The following is a 20,044-nucleotide window of genomic DNA, read 5'->3' on the forward strand; positions in this document are numbered from 1 at the left end:
ATATTCAATGAATTTTTTTTTATTACATGTGATGTTTACAATAGAGCATCCTTTCATTATGCAAGTTTATATACATCTATATTTCTTAGTTGATTGAACATAAACAGTAAGAACAACTAACACATTTAGAAAATAATAGTTGTGAATATATTGTTAAATAAAATGAAAGCAAATTCATGATGAGATTAAATAAAGAAAACTAATATTACTTTTCCTAATAACAACATGTCATATCATCAAAACCTTAGCAGAGCCCGGATGATTTTCCGTTGCTTCATTGCTAATTGAAAACCAAAGTAAACTCTACAAAATCAAACTGTTATTAACAGATTAACAAAATCTGTCAAAGCAGAATATTCTGTTTAAAACTTGTTATGATAAATTTATTTTTATGTCCTGGAAAATGTTTGGATATTATGAATAATATTGGTCTAACAATATTCATGATGCTATAATTTTATTTATTAAGTATTTCTATTATAAAATGATTGCTATGCATTAAGGAAACATAAATATATAGAAGAAATACGATACATAGATTATACATGTAGAACAACGGGAAAAACAAGAAAAAAGCAATTACATTTCTTTTTATGCTCCTATAGTCAGCATAGAAGTTAGAAGTTAGAAAATACATTGACTATAGTGAAGAAATACAAAATAGTTTTCTTCACAGGGTAAAAGAGGCTCTGTGGAAAAATATGGCCATTCTTCTATGAGGAAGGAAATTTATTGTTTTATTGTTAACTTCACACTTTGGAGCTTTTTTGTATTCTGAAATAGCATGTTTATAAAGAAAAAAATATGTGATATGTTTAAAAGAGTATTTGGATAGTTAACCTAATTTGAAAAAATACTTTTCTTGTATCTTAGCTGTTGTCTTTAGAGAAAGTGTTTTTGTATTATTGCGTGGGTTTGTGTCTATACACAAATACATATTAGAGAAGATAACTGAAAAATGAAAACAATGATAATTTTGCTATAAAGTAATCCTTTAGGCTGGGGAAAAAAGTCTGCTCTTTGGGACTAATTTTTCATTAAGAGCTTTCAGCACGCTTCCTTTTCATGCTGTTTTTTTAGAAAAAAAAATTTATTTCAGGAGATCTGCCAGTTAAAGAAAATGATGTCAATTATTTATTATAAAGTTATTTAGCAACTAGGACTGAAATAGCGAAAGCAATGTATGTTAAGGTATTATATTAACATTTATTTATGAGAAAGCAACATTCAAGTGTTACAGTAGGTAACCAGCCAGACATAAACAGGGTAGGAGAGGTCACCTCACCCAAACCAGATACGTCAGGTGACCATCAGGCGATCGTCAGGCAGTTGTTAACTGTCTCTCTAAAATAATAATTGGTCACAGACTACATCAGGGAAAGGCAGTCTCCCAGTCCACAGAAAAAAACCTAAAGCGGGCGATCAGCAGCTTCCCAATAATATCTCAGGAGTCTGGCAAGGGGGCTCACACATGCGCACTAAGAGGCAAAATGACAGCTTAACTGGTATGACATTTGGCTGATAAGGGAAGAGCGCCTCAAGTAAGCTTGCCTACAACTCCAGTAAACACACTGTGCATGCCCATCTTCCCAGGGCTAGCAGGCCGCTGCGCATGCGGACAGCGGATCGCAAGGGGAAAAGACCCCGGCAGTATGCCAAAGTATAAAACCTCAGGTTAAAAGGTCAAAACCCATACTTGTCCTTCAAGTCGCCCGCTTGGCCCTCTTCCAAGAGTAGTTTCCTTTCTTTCATTCAGGCTCTAAAGCTTTTTAATAAGCTTTCACTCCTGCTCTAAAACTTGCTTCTATCTCTCCTTCTGCCTTACGCCCCACAGTCGAATTCTTTCTTCTGAGGAGGCAAGAATTTGAGGTTGTCATAGACCCGTACAGATTCACTGCTCACTGCCAGTAACACAAGTAGCCTAGAGGGAGTAAGTCCCTTTTATTTACAGATTCTCCAGTAATGTTTTGGATGTAGTTTAGGAGCTCTTACCTTTAGATACTTTTGAAATCTTATTTCAGTTTCTGGTATAATAAATAAAATACGTTATAAATATTTTCCAGGCTTCTTCTAAGGGACTACAAAATAGGAAATGTGTCAATATTGCTTATACTGATGATTAAATTGCTTTCATAACATTGAAATAAACGCATTAAGATAGTTATTTAAAAATACAAATTTCATTTTAGAAATTTCTTTTTTTCAAAAACCTGAACCTCAAAAGGAAGACTCTTATTCTATCATTGTATTACTTGGTTTGCAAGTATTTAAGTACAAGGAAGTTGAGTCTAAATTCTTGTTTCAGGAAGTATTAAAAAGCTAACTAGGTAAGAGTTTCTTCTCTAAAATCTGCAATGATAAGGCACAATTAGCATATTTGAAAAAAAGCAATAAAATAATGGTGTCTTTAAACCATGGAGATAATCCCTAGTTGATATAAATATGTTGTTGCATTTTCAAAATTACCACCTTTGCATATACAGTTTTCTCATTCTGAAGTTAACAGGGGCTAAAACCAAATCAATTGCTTAGTGATGTAAATAACTGTGACAATTAATTGCATAGAATATAAAAAATGAAGTACACCATGAAATGTCTCTTTCCTTTTATATTTTATAGATCTATTCCAAAAGTTCTGTTTCTGATTCTTTACTGTTTTACCTATCGCCTCATCTTTTTAGAATAGTGGCAAAACTTACTTGGTAGTAAATAGATATTTTCCTAATAAGAACAATTTGGACTCCTTGTTGTCTCCTATTAGTCCATGAGTAAACTTACAATTCAGACATAATCAAATTATTTTCTATGCACCTCAGAGAAAATTCCACATGTTCCAAAGGAGCCATTATATACTTAGAACTTAAATAGGAATTAATGAAATATTTGTGCCAACAGCTAACACCAGTCTGGCTCACAAACTTTGGCATGAAAACGAAAATCCTTTAGTTTACTATCCACACCATTGTACATAATCTGATGAGCTTGCAATGTAAATATGCAATTTCTCAGTAAAAATGCAATGAAAATGATGGGCCACAAGAAAGTCAGGGAGAATTGCAGAGGCTGTCTGTCTCTTCTCTATGATTTCCTCTCAGTGACTGTTGTTACCCAACCATGTGTACTGGTTCTTCAAGCCAATTAGACTACAAATTTTCTATTTTGGATATTTAGGCACTTCATGCAGTGCAGACTGGGAACTGCTGTTTGAATATTTGTTGTCATATCCCCCACACTATACCCATCCCTATGTAAATGCAAATGTTTAAAAATTGGTAGTATTTTTATTTATGTTTTTCTTTTGGTGACATTCAGGTCAGCACTCAGAAAAATATGAAGGCAATATATGTTTTCTGACTCCTAATCACTACCCTTGATACTTTTCCTGCTCAATCTTCAGCTCCTCCTTCTAATTTCAGAGGCCTTTCATGCTTGCTGGGCTCAGCTGCCCTAATAATATAATAATAAACTTAGTATTATAGACATTGTATGTTTCCCTCTCAAGTGATCTTACATTTTAAAACAGTGCTACAAAAACAGGGCAATGCTTTATCAAAAGAAAACTTGCTAGTGGTGAAATGATAGATATGATTGGAAGGTATTTGGTTGGGTCAGTCACACCTTGATTGATGACCCACATTCTGATTGCTCTTAATGCTTTATGAAACTCTCATGGCTTTATTTATTTATTTATTTATTTTCTGAATATTGAAGTACAGCTTTAGAAATGATATAACCCAGAGTATTTTAACATTTGCACATCAAAAGTAACTAAGTGACAAACCATAAATGAGGAACTATGTCTGTCTTTTTTGTATGTTTTTGCAAAGATACTTTGACAGAATTTTTAAAGAATCACACAATGAAAAAGTACCCATTAGTGTAGCAGAAGTATGCAGGTTAGCTTTGTTAGATTGCCATGTCGTAATCTTTTGTGAGATATCAGAAATCTTAGTCAAACAGGAAAGGATGAAGCATAGAATTACTATACATTTGAAAGAGACATATTTTGATGACCTGTTTTAGATATACTATTTTCCCACTCTTTTATCTGTCCCAGATTACCTTATGAATTTTCTTCTGGAGATATTCCTTTATGCTAGTGAGAAAGCTGTCACCAAATTTTCAGTTAATGAGGGTTGATATAGCCAAATTCCTTGCTGCTAGGATTTTACATGCCCACCCTCTGCATTAGTATGAGCTTTTATTTTATTTTAAAGCATGCATTTTTTTTTTTTTAGTATGAGCATAATAATAGTCAAAGTCTTCAAATTTAGGTATAAGTTATATCAAATCCTTAAAAATCATTTTATAGAAACACAAATTCATTCTTTATAATGTGTTCTTTTTTTTTTTTTTTCCTTTTCTTTTTCATTTTATTCTTGTCTGTTTCCATGATGCCAGGATGTTAGTTAACTGACGCCTACTGAATTAAATTGAGGATCAGCCATTACCTGATTATCATCTAATTCCTTGTTTTTAAATGTATGCATTAATGAAACTCTCTTTGCAGATAAAAACATATAAATGTACTCCATGTATCAACTGGATAAAAGTGAGCCTAATTTTACTGAATAAAGTTCAAATTTTGATATTTATTAATTAAGAGGACAGTAAAGCACTATGAAGCGGTTAGACTAGCGCGAAATTTGCTATGGTGATTTCAGATGAAAAGAGCAGTATTGTCTGCCTCATTATCTAATTCATTGCTGCATTTTTTGTTGTCACAAAATTGGGAGGTACTCTTTATACAAATAAGTGTTTATAAATAATTAGAGATATTTAGGTATTGTATTTGATCAATACTCTTCTAATAAACTGATCTGAAGTTTCTAAAATGAACACTAGGATATTTTTAATTTTTAGATGAATTAAAAAAATTATTTTAATGTCTGTTAAATTTACAGGGAGCCAGTGATTGGGTTTAATGAATAATTTCTTAAACATTGAATATAAAATACAAAATCATAATATCTTGGATGTGCAAATATGTTTTTAAAATAATTCTAGCTATTTTTTTGACAGAAATTCAAAATCTCTAAAGATTACAGTAAAGATTTTCCAAGTCATGGCTGAATTTAAATTTTAATGCATTGCTATCTTGTATCTACATTTTTAAAGAGGTAACAGTAACCTTGCATTTTCAAATTGATGTCAGAATGCTTTAAAAAATCTTTAATATATCCGGATTACACAATGATCATAAATTAGAGATATAATTTATGAAATATTTGCAAAAGCAAGGTCAATCGAACCAATAAACATAGGCACAAAAATCACTAACCACATTGTTGTGCATTATCTGTTAAGTCTACAATTTAAACGTTTTGTCCCAGTAAAAATGACTATAGGGCATTATTCAACATTTAAAAAACAATACTGGCATATTTTCATTGGTCATACTTGTGAGAGAGGCATATTTTGATACTAGAAAGTCTTGTAACAACTTTAAGATGAGCCAAAAACTACATCATTGCTTTTCTTGCCATTGTTTCCTGTGCCATCACCATATACTTACACTGCCTAATATAGTAGCCACAGGAAACACATGGCTATTGAACATTTGAATGTGGCTAGTCTAAAGTAAGAGATGCTACAAGTGTAAAATATACAGTTTTTATAACAGTGAGAAAAGAATGTAAACCATTCATTTTTGTATTGATTACATTTTAAACATTCTCAATATTTTGGGTTAAACTACATTATTATATTTTATTATATCTGTTTGTTTCTATGTTATTACTGTGAGACCTATGCAACTATTATTCTCATAAAAGGGAAATTGCAGTGGAAAATAATTTGAATTCCAATTTCTTATCTTCAAGTGTGAGGCATGTTATCTTAACTTGCATATTGTTATAAATATTGTTCAAAACAGTTAAACTGTCATTAAAAATACTGTGATTTGGGCCAGGAGTGCTGGCTCATGCCTGCAATCCTAGCACTTTGGGAGGCCAAGGCAGGCGGATTACCTGAGGTCAGGAGTTCAAGACCAGCGTGGCCAACAGGTGAAATGCCATCTCTGCTAAAAAAATTTACCTGGGTGCAGTGGTGCACACCCATAATCCCAGCTACTCAGGAGGCTGAGGCAGGAGAATTGCTTGAACCCAGGAGGCAGAGGTTGCAGCGAGCCGAGATCACACCACTGCACTCCAGCCTGGGCTACAGAGAAAGACTTCGTCTCAAAAAACAAAAACAAAACAAACAAACAAAAAAAAAAAACCCGTGATTTGTTGCACCCTTTTCAGCCTAATCAAAGTTCCATTTCTTTTTGTTACTATCAAGATATTACTTTAGTTTTTAGAATTTTCATTATGACGTATCTTGTCATGAATTTCTCCTGGTTTACCTTGTTTGGGATTTGCTCACCTTTTTGAATCCATAGGTTTGTCTTTTATCCAGTTTAAGAAAATTTCAGCAACTGTTTCTTTTAGCACTTTTTCAGCCCTGACCTCTTTCTCCTCTCCTTTGAATGTCGGTAACTTGAATGTTAGATCTTTATCAGAGTCCTTGAGTCATTCTTGTTCAGTCTGTTTTCTCTCTTATTCAGATTTGGTGATACCTATTGTTCCGTCTTCAAGTCATGATTCTTTCTTTCTTGTTAATGTAATTTATTTTATTTAATTAATTAATTTATTTATTTGAGCTGGAGGCTGGAATGCAATGGCACAATCTCCACTCACTGCAACCTCCATCTCCCATGTTCAAGTGATTCTCCTGTCTCAGCTTCCCGAGTATCTGAGACTATAGGCACATGCCACCATGCCCAGCTGTTTTTTTGTACTGTTAGTAGAAATGGGGTTTCACCATGTTGGCCAGGCTGGTCTTGAACTCCTGACCTTAGGTTATCCACCCGCCTTGGCCTCCTCAAATGCTGGGATTACAGGCTTGAGTCACTGTGCCAGGCCCAAAGTCATGATTCTTTACTCTATTCTCTCCATTTTCCCCTTGAGGGCAATTTGAGTTTTTAAAATTTTGGTTACTTTACTTTTCAGTTCTAACATTCCATTTTAATGTTTCCCTGTATTTGTTTCTTAGCTTAGACTTGCTTTTCTTCATTTGTTTCAACTGTGTTTGTAATTGTTTGTTGAAGTATTTTTATGATTGCCACTCTAAAATCCTTGTCAAGTAATTCTAGCATCTGGGTCGCTGTTGGTGTTGATTAATTGTCTTTTCTCATTCAAGTGTCTTTTGTCATTCAAACCTCCCTGGTTTTTGATAATGACTATTTTTGTTGTTGTTGTTGAATCCTAGACATTTCAATATTAGATTTTGAAGTTCTGCATATTATTGATATTTTGAGCTTTAACAGATCTCTTCTGACACTGTGCTGCAATAGAAAGGGGTCTTATCTCATTCCTACCAGAGAGGGATGGAAGTACAGGCTCCCCGCTGGGCCTGTTCACTGGTATCAAGTGAAGGTGGGAAAAGAAGGACTTGTTTTATTGCCTGGAGGGGATGCATGCTCCAGCTTCCCAATAGGTTTCTTCTTATACTTCTTCAAGCAGGGATGGGGCTGTGTTACCACCAGTTGGAGTGTAAATCTAGGCTTCCCACTAGGCCTTTTCTGAAGATGGTAGGGAGGAGATGTAATTTTTTTCCTTGGTGTTTGGTTGTAATAGAGCAATTATTGTTCTAATGTTTTCTGTCTTGCTAGGCAACTGCTTTCCTGGACATTAAGGCTATGGAGAGCAGGCTTTCCTTGAGATTTCATTTATTTATTCTTCATAGAGATTTATGGGGGAAAATGCACACTCAGTTGAAAATTTAAATCCTTTAGAGAAAACTATGCTATCATCAGAGGAGTCTTTCTCTTTTCTCTCATTTACAATTAATATACAGTTACAAAATTGTCGCTAAAACTCTATTACTTATTTGAAATATTTCTATTGTTATACAACCCTTCTTTTCCCAAGATAACATTTATGTTTACTGTTTATTTTCTATAATTCTTCCCAAATAATGGTGAAAACAATTTAAATATGTCATCCGTTTACTAAAAGGAGCAGCAAACACAAAATCAACCACTTTCTTTTACGAACTCTTTGCTATGTCACCAGGTCCAATCTCTGATTTTCCTCCAAGCTCCTGAATTTCCTTAAGGCCTCAATTTTACCATAGAGCCCTTCATTCAGTGGGGCTATCAACATACAATACCTGAAAATATTTTGGCACTCATACTTTTACAAGAAAGGGGTCTCCCATCCACCTTAGATAAAATACATACACACACACACACACACACACACAAGTATATATAAGTACAAGTATTTCTCCTGGTTTACCTTGTTTGGGATTTGCTCACTTTTTTGAATCTATAGGTTTGTCTTTTATCTAATTTAAGAAAATTTCAGCAACTGTTTCTTTTAGTACTTTTTCAGCCCTGGTTGAACTAGTATATATATATATACACACACACACACTAGTTCATATATATATACTATATATACACTATATATATACTAGTTCATATATATACACTATATATACTATATATACACTATATATATACTAGTTCATATATATATAGTATATATATACTAGTTCATATATACTAGTTCATATATGTAGTGTGTATATATATATATATACTAGTTCATATACATATATGTATACACACACATACACACAAAAGTATTTTACCTAAGGTGGATGGGAGACCCCTTTATTGTAAAAGTGTATATATATGATAAAAAAAGATCACGAAGAGATGTGCTGTGCTACAAGGGTTTGTGATAAAGGATTTTAATTACTATATTTTGCAAGAATCGATATTATTATCTTTAAAGCAAAATTAGGAATATTTTATTATAAAAATATCTGGATATTAGGACACTCCCAAGTTTGGGTCTGTTTAGCAAACATTTATCGATCTGTTCCCTTAACTGTAAACATCTATTGGTTAGGAATACCTAAATTTCTGGGGATGCAGTGCAGCAAGTCCCAGCCTTATTTTCCTGGCCCTCACTCAAGATGGAGTCATTCTGGTTTGAACACCTCTGACAATACCCCCCAAGTCTACCGCTATTTAGCCTGCCTGCAATGCATTCTACATTCTTCCCTAAATAGTTACATTCTATCCAATTCTGAAATGCCAGTTCAAATTTCCACAAAGTCTTGCTAGCTCACTCTAAAACCAGTTTATCTGCTCTGGATTCAGAAAAGTACATCGTCTTTAAATGTATTTTTTATCACATCGAAAGTCCGCTTTTACAAAAGCTATTTCATACCCCATTGACATTATAGTCATATGCCACTTAATGACGGGGATACATCCTGAGAAACATCTATTTCCCACAGCACTGGAGACTGGAAGTCTGAGATCAGGTTGCCAGCATGGTTAGGCTCTGGTAAGGGCCCTCTTCTGAACTGCAGATTTCCTACTTCTAGTTGCATCTTCATCTAAGACGAAAACTGCAATAAAGCTCTTTGGGATTCCTTTTATAAGGGTGTTAATCTCATTCATGAGATCTCCACCCTCATGACCCAATTTTCTCACAAAAGCCCACCCCCTAAGACTATCACCTTGGGGGTTAAAATTTCAGCATATGAATTTTAGAAGGACACAAATATTCAGTCCATTGTACCCATCTCTATCCCGCCCCCTCAAAAATTAACAATTTGCAGGTGGTCCTGGAAATATCCAACACTTTTAATGGGAATCATATTATAGAGTCTATAATCACATATAAAGTAACAGTTTTCAGTTTTGTGTTACTATTGTATGCTGTTTTTAATTTTGTTTCAGTGTATGTGTCCTTATATTTAAGTCTCTGGAAGGCCATATACAATTTCTGTACCCAAATGTCCATCACTCATAGACTGGATTAAGAAAACGTGGCACATATACACCATGGAATGCTACGCAGCCATAAAAAAGGATGCATTCATGTCCTTTTCAGGGATATGGATGAAGCTGGAAACCATCATTCTCAGCAAACTATCACAAGGACAGAAAACCAAACACCACATGTCCTCACTCATAGGTGGGAATTGAATAATGAGAACACATGGACACAGGGTGGGGAACATCACATACCAGGGCCTGTCAGGGGGTGAGGGGCTGGGGTAGGGATAGCATTAGGAAAAATACCTAATGCAAATGACCAGTTGATGGGTTCAGCAAGCCAACATAGCACATGTATACCTATGTAACAAACCTGCACATTGTGCATATGTACCCTAGAACTTAAAGTATAATAATAATAAAAAAATTTATGTGTCTTCCATGGTATCTAGTAACATGCTTTTGTGAGCATAGAATTTTAATAAATAGTTGGTAATTTGAACTAACTAAGAATAATCTCAAACACTTTCTTCAGATGAATGATCACAAATTGGGGGAAATGATTGGCTCACCCACGTGGAGGGCACATGAACTCCATTTTTCCTTAAACAGCCAGAATAGTTCCAGAAAAAGTTAGTGAACTTTGTAGGAAGTAATGCCGCGTATGAAAAACGAACACAAGCCAGGTGCGGTGGCTCACGTCTGCAATGCCAGCACTTTGGGAGGCCGAGTTGGGAGGATCATCTGAGGTCAAGAGTTCGAGACCAGCCTGGTCAACATGGTGAAACCCCATCTCTACTAAAAATGCAAAAAAAAAAAAAAAAGAAAAAAAAACCCAACAACAATAGCCAGGTGTGGTGGCACATGCCTGTAATCCCAGCTACTCAGGAGGCTGAGGTGGGAGAATTGCTTGAACCCGGGAGACGGAGGTTGCAGTGAGCGGAGATCACACCACTGCACTCCAGTCTGGGTGACAGAGCGAGACTCTGTCTGAAAAAAAAAGAAGAAAAGAAAAAGAAAAAGAAAAGGGAACACAAACTTTGGAGTTGGAAAATAATTGTCTTTGATTCCCAACTATGCAGCTTCCTAAAATTTGAATGTGGGTAATTTATTTGCTACTCTCAACCTTTGTTTTACCAATTATTAAATAAAAGCCTGCTCATTGCTTTAGACTTATTCTACCCAAAATATCTTATTCCAAGGCCACACACTGAATCTGTTCGTTGCAAAAAGCTAGTCTGCATAGGATTGATCCCAGCTTCCAAGATAGATACTCCATGGGAATACACAACTTGTTCTTAACTTACCAGTGCAGTCTCAGTTCCTTTATCACATTGTTGAACATGTGCCATAAGATGATTCAGTCAAAATGATCCCCAATGTTTTACGGAATAAATCTTTTTTTTTTTTTTAGCTCATACGAAGTGTGCATATGATACCTATTGCAACTATCTTGAGCCCATATAAAGAGTAAGCTTTAGAATGATGGCAACTCACAGAGAAAACTAAGAATCATCAGAAAATGAAAATCGTAATTCTCATCAAAACTTAATTGATGTTTGCATTCAATACGTCTAGATTTTTCAGCTAATACTTGTGGAGGCCCCTCATCATCTCTCCTAATTCACTTTTGGGATTTATTGCTCCCATTCCCAGCTATATGTTTTTTGCATCTTAAGCATCTTAAATCCCCACAATCTCCTGAGAAATAAGAGAAAAAAATGAATCTAAAGAGCCAGTCATCAAAATTAATTTTATTTAGAAGAAACACGACCAAAAAAAAAGATTATCTGTAAATATATTTTTCTAAGATATCCTAATATGATTACTAAACATAAGAAACTAGTTCTCTCTTCTTTGGAGTAGACAGAAGCAATGCACTCAAATAAAACTTTCAGTTCAATTATCTTTTCAGGTAGACAGATACACTTAAGGGAACATTTGAATAGTATCACGTCAATTTACAAATGGCTTAATTTCTGAAAATGGACGATTTTATACACATAGCATCTATTTTCCTTATTGCAATGCAAAAATCACATTATGTGTCATTGCTTACAAAGCATAGATATGTTTTGTTCTTTGCTGCACTAATAACTGATAAAAATAAAATGGCAGCATTGCACTGCTAACAGCAATAATTGATGTGCATCCCCTCCTAGATCCTTGATATAGTTGTCTGTTGAGAGATAGCAGATTAGTATCAATAGCTCTTCATTTTTATTCTTTATAAAGATATCAAGAACCATTTTTTAAATTCACCTCATTTAGTTTAATTTATTGGCCCTTCATACTCCCATTTCTTTCTGAGATCAGTTGTGAGCTTGCACAGCCTGTTTTATGTTGCCATCAGAATCTTTATTCTGAGCAAAAAAATGAATGTCAAAGATTTAGCCTAAGGCTATCTTGAATCATTTTCCAGAGATAGTTATTCTTTCTGAAACTCTATTCCTCTTTTCTTAAATAACTTGCTGTACAAAAAGATGTCAGTGTAAGAACAGCAATTCCTGTATCTATGTGCCGTGTAAGATTTTATTCCCTAAAATATGGAAGATTGCTTATTTATAGAGGTTTCTTATTCTGTTACTTTAATTGAGAATCCTGAACCTTTTATATGAGTGAATTATTAAAAATTATACAAATATTTGCATAAATGAAGTCAATATTTGAATAAACAGGGATAAATCTGTTTACTGATCTAAGAGTCTTTAAAAGCATAAACATTTGAATTATAAATGGAATCAAATAATTAGTAGAGAGAATAATGCTGAAAGAAGTTTCAGTAGGAAAAACTCCAAGAATGCTCAGTTACATTTCATTTAACACATTTAAAAAGGACCATAGATTTTGGCCACAGGCGAAAGCAATCAACAAACAATAATAATATATTTTAGTGTAAGTCTGTGAAATAGTTTTCATTATAATCAACACCATCATCAATAGCATTAGTATCAATACACTGGAATGTTCAGTTGTGCACTAATTAAGATGATATGGCCTGGCAGGAAAGAATACTGGATCTGTTTACATATGGATTCCAATTCGGTGACAAAATCTCCTAGGGTCTTATTTTCTCCACCAGAAAATTGGAAGTAATCAATTGTGGCTACCTGTTAGATTTTTATGAGAAAAGAATTAACATAAGTAAATCATGTAACACAATGCCTGGCTTATACTTAGTATCCCATACATGTTCATTGCTATTATTTTTATTTTGTTGCTGTTATTTTATTTTGGTTATATTAATTTTTGGGTGAAGAGAACTGTATAACTTCAAGTCTTAATATCCAGAAACTCTCAAGGTGGGTCTAAGATTTTATTCTACTTACAAGATAATTTGTTGGCCTGTTAATGTTTCCTGGATTGTGGTAAAAGACAAGACTCCTGTGTCAGAGACAAACTTTTTAACAGCAAAAGCAGTGTCCAGAGCTTGATGTTCATATGCTTTGATTCTCCATGTCCCCCATGTTCCATTGGTAGGCAACACAAAGGGCCTCTACAGATGTCTGTACACTCAGTGGGTTTCATCACAGTAGTGGAGACATGAACTTGGGGTTTCACTTATTTTATGGTGCGTAGAGGCAAGGCTATTCTCTATCCAAGGTAATGTGTTACTTATCTCTCAAGTTCATTCACTACAAAAACAACCATGAAAAAAGGTCTGAGTTAAAAGCTGTCAGAGTCTTAAATTATTGGCATACTCATCAATGGCATACAGGAACAATCAGGTTTTCGTACATTTCTTCTCCTGATAGAAAATTTAAAAAATGGGCCCGGCACAGTGGCTCACGCCTGTAATCCCAGCACTTTGGGAGGCCCAGGTGGGTGGATCACTTGAGGTCAGGAATTCAAGACCAACCTGGCCAACATGGTGAAACCCCGTCTCCACTAAAAACACAAAAAATTAGTTGGGCATGGTGGCAGGTGCCTGTAATCCCAGCTACTCAGGAGGCTGAGGCAGGAGAATCGCTTGAACCTGGAAAGCTGAGGTTGCAGTGAGCCGAGATTGTGCCACTGCACTCCAGCCTGGGCAACAAGAGTGAAACTTCGTCTCAATAATAATAATAATAATAATAATAATAATAAATGTAAAATAAAAATTGTGTTTTGTCTTCAGCATCTTGGGGACTGTGATGTCCATAGGGTCAATCTTCTCCACATGAAGACATGACTATGTTTCTTTAATATTGCCTTGGATCTATATGTCAATGTCCCAGTTCTGTAATAGCAAACATTCTTCTTGGTATTGAATTCACTTTTTCCTATTTCATTTTTTTCCTGTTAATTTTTAATCACATTTAATTTTCTTTATTTAAATTGTACCTTCTTATCGTGTAAGAGTGCATGGGAATTTTTGTATTCTTGGTTTCTCTTTTACTAATATTTTTCTTGTTTGTTTCTTCTGGTTACAGCTAAATGTGTTAAATCATAGTGTAGAATATGAAACATTCTTAAGTTTGATTCTGCTACTATTATGAATTCTCTTGTATTTATTCATACTTTAGGGATGATTTTTTTTTCTATTTGTATACTGTTAGTTAGCTAATTAGGTCACCCTAGGTAACATAAATGTGGAAATTACTACTTTCTTGGACAACTTCTCACTGTTCCCATAAGCCAATCTTAATTTATCTTTCAGGATATATCTGAAGTCTCTCTTCAGCCAGGAGGCTTTTCTTATTGAAGCATTCTGGGGCACATTGATTTCTCCTATGTTTTATCTTCAAACATGGTATCATTTGAAACCTATATTTCAATTTAGGTTTGAAATATATGGTTTGTAATTATGATGTGCTTTATAATGTCCTTTATGGTTTCCACAAATATAAGTTTTTATTCTTGACTAAGGCTGTACAGAGCTTGAAGCCAAGGATGATATCATATGTGCTATGTGCCTAACACACTGTACCATGTTAGACATTCACAGTACCTAACATGCTGAAAACACACACATTTTTTGTTTTAGATTATATCATGTTAATGAAGTGTGATGATAAGTAACAAACTAAAAAGCTAGTAAATGTGACCTTCAAACAAACTGGGAGTTAGTGGTACCTATCTCAACACAGTTGAAAATTTGTGTATAACTTTTGACTCTCCCGAAACTTAAGTACAGATAGTAGTGAGTAATTAAGTTTTAGGGGAGTCAAAAGTCAAAATAGGTGTTAATCAACTGTTTTACGTTAGCGGTAAGTAAGGCTTCTAGTCAGGGGTAGAAGCCTCACTGCTAACGTAAAACAGTTGATTAACACATATTTTGTATGTTATATGTATTATACACTCTATGCTTACAATGAACTAAGCTAGAGGAAAAACTCTTATTAAGAAAATGGTAAGAAAGAAAAAATATATTTACAGTCTGTACTGTTTTGTATTTATCAGTATCATAAGTTTACATCATCCATTTACACGATGAACCGTCTGTCTGAAAAGGCCTGCAATCGTAGCTGTAGACCTCTATCTGCAGTTCACATCAAGCAATTCAACTTTTTCTAGTAGTGTCATGATTTTCCTCTGCTTAGGATCACTTTCAGCATCACTATTGGCACTTCATAGGGGTCCAACGGTGTTATTCAAGGGTTACAATGTTGCACTAAACACTATGAAAAATACCAGAGAGGCACTGAGAGATCACTTTTACTGCAATATGCATTTTAATGAATAGACAAACTGCTCAGTGTGCACTTGGACATGATTCATATCACATGGCGTTTTAAGCAGATACTCCCAACACTTGAGTTGGAGTACAGAATGTATTACAGTTAATTGTATGCAGTTTTGATTGAAAAAATAACCAAGCATCTTTATGCTTGGTTGTATTTTCCTTAACTGCGAATGGTGCCATGTATAGTCTGGTAGTGTTTATGTGCCTAAATTTTGATAGATTTTAATGTTTTATAATAGATTTGTGCATATTTTATGGTAGTAAATGATAAAATACACTAGTATCTACATATATGTATGCATTCATGGCATAATTGTTTTCTTAATTTGTTTCTATATTTCTAGATTATGGGGTTTGTCTCAAAGTTTTTTTTTCTTTTTTTCAAATTGTCACAAATTTCCAAAAAGTTTTCTGAAATATTTATTGAAAAAATATCCACATTATAATTGGACACACCATTCAAACCTGTGTTGTTCAAGGGTCAACTGTATTCTCTAAAGTCTCAATTCATGAACTCAATGCTTTCATCTGTAGTAGTTTATCTACTTTGTAAAATATATCTTTTTGAGGAAATAAATATGTATACTTAAATTCATCTCACCAATATGATGCACCTACAAGTATAATCCTGATTTTCTTTCTTTTCTGCTTGTGTTTATTTTGTTATCCAGAAGTTTCTTGGACCTGTGATCATTTTCACAGTAAAGTAATGTGATCATTTATGGGTTTTCAGGTATCCATTTTGTTAATCTAACTGAAATCTTTAAAAACATTTAGAAAGCTGCATTCTACATATTTACAGTCAGATCACCTTGAAAAAGTCAACTTTGATAATATTTTAGCCTTGAAGCCAATCTATTATTGATTAGTTACAAAAAGCAAAAATCAGTTGTGATATGCACATGGTAATCATTAATTCTGTACTCTGTTTCTCTGGTATATTCTTTTGAATTCCCTTTTATTTTTTATATTATTGGAATTGCTCTGGAAATGCATATACATATTTTAAATAATAGCAATAGGACACTATGACACTAAAGAATATTATAATCACACAATAGAAAGATATTTGCAATTTATTTTATTAATATTCATCTGAAATAGTAAAAGTCTTCATACTAAGAAATTCACTCCTATCCTGAAGCTTATGATAGTCTAGTCAACAGGATACTTACTCTTTGACTACAAGTCTTGTAAAGGTTTCAGCCAAAAATCAATACTTGACTATAAGAAGTAAAATAACTATACCTTATCTGCCCCTTGTTAATCTAAAGTTTTATTTTACATTTCATTAGATAATTTTAGTGTTTGCTATTACAGTAATTGCTTGACTAATTTTATTCTGATGTGAATAAATAGCAGGAGGCTTAGTACTTTGGTGTTTTAGTTTTTATTAGAACGTGAACTTGCCTTTGATGGTCACCTCAGACCAGAGTAGCTATATTTCCATGGAATATCAGGAAAATGATGAAATCAATAAAATTTGTACTAACATCGATGTCTCAGATTCAGTGACAGGACTCTAATGTTTAGTTGTACATTTTAGAAATAAACATGGCTGCTTGTTGTAATCCCTACCTGTAAACATGTACAGTGGTTGTAAAGCTGGGAATATTATCTTGTCCAGAAGCAATTCGTATCTGTATACAGAAGGTGGATCTTTACTAAAATTGGAAAAGCAGTTCAAGTGACAAAATAAAAAAACATCAAAATAAACCTGCCAAATTATTTCTTGAGGGCTTGTTTTTATTTTATTTTTTTCTATTTTGGGTACCTGAACATAAATTTTTTACATGCTTTCTGTTAAAATTAAAATAATTTCATTTCTGGAGATGACAAAAACTTCTTTATAAAATACCCATAATAATCACAACTTGAAAAATAGTATATAGAACTAGTAGAATTATTGTGTTTGTTTCTTTCTTTTGATTTTCTGTGTATGGATAGCTTGGAAACTAAATAAGGAAGTGATCTTGTTTCTCATATTGTAACATATCAGAATCTAGATATTTAAATAGCATCTAATAATAGATCAGAATAAATTATCTCATCTTAGCTATATCTACAATTGAAAGAAAAATGGTAAATTTATTAATTGCTTTATAAGTGAGTTTTAAAGTTTTGCTCCTAGAATTAACCATCAACAACCAAAATGGTAGACTGAAGATTTGTTTTGACCTGCAAAGATCGGTAAAATCTGACTAATTTTTTATTGAAATTACAAATGTAGATTAACCAGTATGATATGATCTGTTCTGCTTTTTGTCTTAAGAACATACTCACCTCTGCTAATTACCCTAACTTTGAATGCACTCATCACTTGAGCCCAACAATTCATATTATTAAAAGGTCTGGGAAATGGCCAATTGCCCTACAAAGCTTTCATCACTCATAAACTATTTACCTGTCTCTTTTCTAAAAGTTACTACTCAATTATATAATGGCTTTTGTTATTTACCAATGATTACACCTAGTAGAATTGATTTCAGCAAAATAGTAGCATAGTTAGTGCTTCCTAATTTTTCTGTATTCCCATTTTAATAAACATGGTAGCAAACAAATATCTGTCAACTGATATTTCCTTTGTAAAAAATATTTGACTAGCACTTTTGAACAATAATTTTGTTTTTAGAATTTTGGTTTACTATTGTTTTAAAAATATTAGATATGGAATTGTTGTAATAATTGAGATAGTACAACTGGAGAGGAGGAAAAAATACATAAAGCGTACATTGTTGGCAGAAAGCCTATGCAGGGAACAAAGAAATTTAATGATTAAGTAGAAGATCATTGTAATTATATAATGTTTAAATAAAATCATGATTTCAAAAAAAAGCTAATAAAAATATTATTGTAATAATTGAAAATTGAGCAGAGAGCATTTAATTTTGTACAAAAGCCCCTGATAGTGCCACATTTTTCCCAAGGTGTTTACCTATATCCAGGAGCCCTGTTTTTGTTTTTCTTTGGCTTGTTGGCAGGCTAAACTTTCTAGCTTTCCTTGAAGATAGAAGGATGTTGTAACTAATTTAAGCCAATCATTGTGAATGGAAATAAAGTACATTATTTTCAGAATAAGGCACTCTGTGCTAACTGGCTTCCCACTCCTTCCTGAAACTACAAACTTGGAGGTCATGTGTTGAGATGGCAAGAACAAGATGGAGGGAGCTTGGATCCTAGAGGATTGAGGAGAATGTGCCCCTTTCCTCTTACCAGCCCATGTTGAATTGAGCATAAGTGAGTAATAGATTTCTTTTGTGAAAAGTCAATGAGCATTGAAGATTTGTCTATAATGCAACTAGTAATTATCTTTTGTCTTTAGGCTTGGAAAAATAAAACTTTCATGATGATTCCTGTTGAGTAAAATTTCCCAGCATTTAAACCAGTGATACGAAGACATGTCAACATTCATGTTCATATTTTTGCTAAACAATTATCTTTTCAAATAGTTATTAAAAAATACAAAATATAAGGAATGTTTTGCTAATTTGGTTAACCTGAAACTAAATTTCATTAACTTAAAAGAAGCATAACTGTTTTCCATTTGACTACCCACATCACTATTTATAAAATTACATCTTTATTTGTAAAGGAGAAAGAAAAAATAAAGTAGTTTCTAATATTTCATTTTTATTTCTCTTTTCCAAAATTAAATACTGGATTCTGTAATAGTACAGACATTTAAAAAATGCAATCCTTTTAGTGGTTCTGCCTGGAAAAGACTAACCTAAAAGAACAAACACAGAGATTTGCCAAAAACAATATAGATTATGTATCTAGAAATATGTATCCTATATATAATAGATAATATTATCTATTTTAGTACAACAAATACGACATATATTAATGAATATGCTGAAGAAGAATTTATGCTTTCTTCCTGAAGTTGCTTTTGTCAAGTCATCAACTTCCTCCTAATTGCCATAAGACACTGACAGTGTTGACTGTATTTCCCTTTCTTCCACACAACTAGCTAGAAAGTCTTCCTTCCTTTCTGTCTTTTTTGGGGAAAATACTTTTTCTTCAAAAACTATTTCAAGTGTCAGTTCCTCTGTAAAACCTCCTTGATATATACATCTTTGGTAGTGGCTCTTCCTTTATTCAGCATTAACTTAACAAACAGATCATTAAGCACTAACCATGTACTTGACTGGATGTTAAGGACACAGCAATGAAGAAAATTGCTTAGAGCCCTTCTTCTCATTGACTAGCATGGAAAGGATATAGGAGATACATAAACAACTAAATAACTATTTCAGGTGGTGATAAATATTATGAAGAAAGAGGAATCAGAGTAGAACATGGAGCATGTCAACTAGAAAGGAACATTTTTTATAGAAGGAGAATAAGAAAAGGTTAACTCACAGATGAATTTGATCACAGATCTAAATGAAGTAAGGCTAACAGTCAAGTGTATATTTCAGAAAAGAAATATGGATGGAGACAACATGAAAATTGAAGGCAAGAGGATGTATGGTGTCTTCAAGAATACCAGAGAAACCATTAAGTTTTTAATATCTGTATTTATTATGTTATATAGAACTCACACAAGATTCTATACTTTGAGCAAAAAATAGCTGAAAAGTTCCTCTGCA

The sequence above is a fragment of the Theropithecus gelada genome, chromosome 7b (genome assembly GCF_003255815.1).
Source record: "Theropithecus gelada isolate Dixy chromosome 7b, Tgel_1.0, whole genome shotgun sequence".
In the NCBI taxonomy this organism is placed as follows: Eukaryota; Metazoa; Chordata; class Mammalia; order Primates; family Cercopithecidae; genus Theropithecus; species Theropithecus gelada.